A 5,228-nucleotide genomic window follows, 5' to 3' on the forward strand; every position below is an offset into this window, starting at 1 on the left:
TGTAAAAAAATAAAATAAAATAAAAAATAATTAGATAATTGGTCAGTGGAAAACTACAGGGGGGGCATCGTAAGCTTGCTTACGATGGGCAAGGGAGCGAACTGGTAAGAGTTAAAGAATAATTTCCTGGCTTCCAAATTCAGAAATTAAGTGCTTGATTCTAGATAATAGATAGACCTTCTTGGACACTTGTTTAGACAGTTGTTCGATGTGGTGTGACCAAGACAGGTTGTTATCAATGGTCACTCCCAAAACTTTATGATGGTCGACTTTTTCAACAAGTTTATTATTAACCGTTAGATCGTGAAATATTGAGGTTATGTTCTGGCGTTTTTGCCTAGTTGTTATTATCATGCTTTTTGTTTATTGGGGGTTAAGGGACATGTGATTTAGCTCAGTCCATTCACTCAACTGGTTTAAACTTTCTTGCAGTGTTTCTGATAAACGACTTAAATTTTTGTTACTAGAATGTATGGTTGTGTCATCTGCAAAAAGTTCACATAAATTCTCAATGTGAAGGGGAAGGTCATTTATGTATATAGAGAAGAGGAGAGGGCCTAAAACTGACCCTTGTGGTACGCCATATCGTACATCCTGCATACTTGATGCTGAGGCGTTTGCGTATACAGCCTGTTGCCTGTCAATAAGAAAAGAAGTTATAAGTTCAACAGAATCAATCCCGAGTCCAAACAATGTGAGTTTCCTCAGTAACAACTTGTGATCAATTACATCAAAAGCGTTGGCAAAATCGACAAAAACAGCTCCACAAAATTCATTATCGTTGATCTTTTCCAACCACTGATCACTGGGACCTATATTAGAGGGATAGGAAACTCCCCCGCCTCACGCGAAATGCGTGCTTACCGCGATGCGCGAGACGCGTCAGCTGACTAGTGCCAGAGGTCACAGACTTTGCGCATGGGAATTTACCGTCCAGTTTATTTCTGTTTACTGCGTTTTCACTTGGAATTCGACATCTCTTGTTCAAGGTGAGTGTTTATATTTATCAGGAGTCCACGTTTTTGTTTTCTTTTTGTCATTCAACTCATGAAAACCGACGTAAGTTAGCATCAAAGTTGGCAGTCTGTTACGCCGCCGGTCACGGCTTTGAGAAAAAATGGCGTTTTCACGCGATGGTTCCATTTTCATGATGAAATCATTCATTGTGGATTTTTTAAAGATCGGCAGAGGGGCAAGCATTCACTAACTTTGTAAGTAATAAAACTAATTTTGAAATTTTAACTGATTTACGCTAGTTGTTATTGTTGAAAGTAAAACTGAAAACGGTGTCCCGTGAAATTATTCAACAGGGCCGAAAAGTTTCAAAGTCCGATGTGCAAAAGTTGCATTTTGTGTCAAGAAAAATACATAAAAAGAAGCATTTGATTTTAAAGCTGCCCTGTGTGTGTTGTAATTTGTTTATGATAGTAATGCATGGCGGCGAACTTTGTAAACATGAAGTCCACGATGTATACTAAAAAGTCTGCTCAAGTCTCAGAATTAAAATGTTTTCAGCAGGGAAGCCTCGAAAATGCGTCTTTTTTTGCTAATTTCCAAAACTTTTGCAATCAATATCTTCAACAGAAAAATTCAGAAAATTTCAGAAAAAATGTAATGGTGTTAATGATTATGTTTTTGAAAGCAAGGTGCATCCATTATTCCTTTCTTTTTCTTACTTTAATTAAATCATTGCATTAAAGTTGGGATATTTGGACATATTTGCAGATGATAACAGAATTTCAGTCCTAGTCTAAGAGCTATTGCTGCATGACTCTACCGACAATCAAATAGTCAAATAAATAATAAAATATGTCATGTCATATATGAAAAGAAAGGGTTTTTCCTGTACAATTCATCTGCACATGTGTCATATCTGTACTGCTGCTTATCTGACTTTAATTTCATATAATAATGATAATTTAACAGATTTACAGTTACCTTAAAGTCAAAGCGTATACATTTTTTTTAAATTTTGTTAGTGGTGAGCTGTTAATTTTATACTTATAATAATAATTATTGTTTGCAAAGAGTGTTGCAACAAGGAATCAGAAACACATTTAATTGGTTATTTATGTAGGGGCATTTGTAATATGTTTATGTTGTCATTATTTTAATGATCTTCCAGATGGGGCGGAGGAAACGTGTTGGAATGCCTCGGAAAGGATCGAGATCCAAACAGGGTGCAGCATGCAGAAAGAATGCTGAAGAAAAGAATATGAAGACTGAGGAAGACAAGTTGTTGCAGTTTTGTACTCAGATCCAGTAAGTATTTTTCATAATTTTAATTTAAAATAATACACTATATTGTCAGCAGTTTTGAATGTAGAAGGGATGACCGAATTTAGGTATGTCAAGTACTCTAGCCTGGATTTATGATTTGTGAAGGGAAATGCAAAAAGGAGGGACTAACTACATATTTCTCCTGTTCCCAACTGTGAGTGTGAGACAGAGTTAAAAGCAAAGCCATACATGTATAATAACATAACACAATGACAACAGGGCCAAATAAATGTTCATAGGCAGAGCCTTTTTCAGTTTTTGCCTTGAAAGGACCTACTAGTCTTTCTATAAACACATTTCCAAGGCTACTTATGTACTTGTTGTTGGAAATATCAAGTTAGATTAAATGACTATATTTTCTTTTTATTTGTCAGGCTTGACGAGGGTGCTCCAGCAGAACCTTGGGAGTGGGGTGATTTTCTGATTGAGGACTGCCCTGGGCCGATGTGTGCGGAGCTAACTGTTGATCGCGATTCATCAGGAACCGAAGATTTTAAAGATTAACTAAGTTTAACTGATGACATGTGTTGTGTTTAATAAAAATTACTCAGAAAATTTTTGATTCTTTGCTTTGTTCTTATTTATTGTGTATGCAACAAAACAAAAAAAAACCACCAAAATAGGGAGAGGTGATAGAAAAGAAAGCACACATCATCACCTTCATACCAAAACTTGATAACACTGTATGACAGGAAACTAATTTATTCACACACAAAAAACCAAAGAGCAGGCAGATGAATGCAGTCACAATGAATGAATGAAGTATACGTCACTATGCATATGAGCACAGTTTAAAATTCACACAAGCATCAGAATATTTGCAGTACCACAAAATGCACATGACAATGGAAAAGAAAACCATTATTCTGCTTCTGGATTTTTCACAGAGTTTGACAGGACAACATAACCAGTTCAGTTCCCAAATATAAATGCTTGCACTCCACACATCAGTTCACCTGTACCCATACACTGAAAGTACTGAGGAAAGAGATCAGTATGGACTGCCAAATATGTCCAAAACATGCTAGCTATCTGAATACTGATTCAAGCTATGTCTACCAGATGCACATGCTGCATAAAGTGACTGAACATGAATACCTTCAGTCCTGAACCTAAGGAATATCATTCATAAGTTCATGGTACCTTGTTTACATCTGTGCACCCTGCATCTTTATTATTGACGCATGAGTGAAGCTTATAAAGTCTTAAATGTTTCATCATCTCATCCACATTGCCATCTCTTGAGACGATACTTGGCGCTATGGCAGTAAGAGATGATTTCTCTGAAGATATTAAAATAGGCATCCTCTTCAATCCTTTTAATAGCGTCGATGAGCAGGTCTCTGAAGGTTGCATTGCTTAGGCGGGTGTTCCTCAGCGTCACAGCAGTCTCCCTCAACCAGTCTGTCTAAAACTGCAACTGCATCAGACTGGGCGTCACCGTTGTCAATTCAATGCTCACTGGCTGAAACAGAGAATGATAACATACAACTTAATGAATGCAGTCAGGTAAATTTCAACATCAGGATACACAGCACAATTCATGTTTACTGCTCATCATGTAAAAACTAAAATGAACATGTTTTGTAAGTATGCAGGTTCCCAAACAGATGTCTACTATAACAGAAATCCCCATTCACAAATTCCTACTTCACTGCTTTCAGGAGATGCATTAATATGTCAGTTGGGCTTCAAGGTCCACTGATAACACGGTTTTACTGTGATTGGTATGTTGGTATTCCATGTAATCTAATACTATAATAAATTACATTTTTATTTTATTACCCATAATTAGGGTAGGTGTTTCAGTTAGACTATATTATTATGATAATAATTATGAAACACACACGCACACGCGCAGATATATATATATATATGGAATCTTACCTTTCAAATGTGGCTTGTTGTGCTTCTTGGTGACATGTCTTCTGAAACCGCTGATAGAGGCATAACTATATTAACTGTTGGTGCAATCGGGACACTTGAAATTCTTAGCAGACGAACGTTGACGCTTTGCACTTGCAGGAGACGGAAGAACCGTTTCGCTTGCGATTTCGTCACTTTCAGGTTCGGAACCGCTTTCACATCATCCTCCGTAAATTCTCCAAAAATGTACTCCAGTGGCAAGTCGTCCCACTTCAGAAAATACTCTTTTGTCGACATCCTTTATCCCACAACAAGCGCTAAAATGTAAACAGGAAGCCGAACAGAATCGGTTAAGTTGTATCTCCGGCAGAGAAGAGCTCTGCAAGGGACGGTATTACACTACCGCGGACCGCCGCGGACAGTTCGTGGCATACGCAGTTACCTTTTCCTGCGGTAAGCGACCATCCTCGCAGGCGCAGTGAAGGAGTTTCCCATCTATCTAATATAGGGTCAACAAGAGAGACTAAGGCAGTGTGACAGGAGTGATGAGCTCTAAATCCAGACTGGTTAGGGTGAAATAATTGATTGAGGTCAAAGTGCGATAATAGGTGTTTGTTTATATGTCGTTCCAGTGGTTTTGATAATACTGAAAGTATAGAAATCGGCCTGTAATTTGAGGGGTCTTTCTTTTCGCCAGATTTAAACAGAGGAATGATTTTAGCCTGCTTGAGGGCTATTGGAAAATAGTTTTTTCTAAACAGAGATTATAAATGTAAGTGAGGGTGTCAGAAATTACAGGGGCTGATAACTTTAGAATCCTTCCATCAAGCCCGTCTATTCCCCGGGTACCCGTTTGCTTTAAATGAGCGAGTGCGTGAAATACTTCAGGCACCGTAAGCGGAGGAATATTTAACTGAGATGAAATTTGTTTTGATTTACAGAAGTCTTCCAAAGCTTCCAATTTATTTAAGGTTGTTTTATCATTTATAACAGCCTTTTCAGCTATTTTGGAAAAATGTGTGTTTAAATCATCAGGTGATATGTCCTTTAGGCAACTTGAAGTAGATGCAGTCGTTTTATTT

General features: G+C 37.6%; 1 long non-coding RNA gene across 1 annotated transcript; it reads left to right on the forward strand.

The window, feature by feature from the left end:
* The first annotated feature begins 829 nt into the window (after window positions 1-829).
* Window positions 830-2,804, forward strand: LOC138968172 (uncharacterized). Its single transcript, XR_011456095.1, has 3 exons — window positions 830-989; window positions 2,126-2,262; window positions 2,655-2,804. It is a non-coding gene; the product is annotated as an uncharacterized lncRNA (long non-coding RNA).
* The last annotated feature ends 2,424 nt before the right edge of the window (window positions 2,805-5,228 follow it).

This window comes from Littorina saxatilis, linkage group LG6 (assembly GCF_037325665.1).
Source record: "Littorina saxatilis isolate snail1 linkage group LG6, US_GU_Lsax_2.0, whole genome shotgun sequence".
NCBI classification, from domain to species: Eukaryota; Metazoa; Mollusca; class Gastropoda; order Littorinimorpha; family Littorinidae; genus Littorina; species Littorina saxatilis.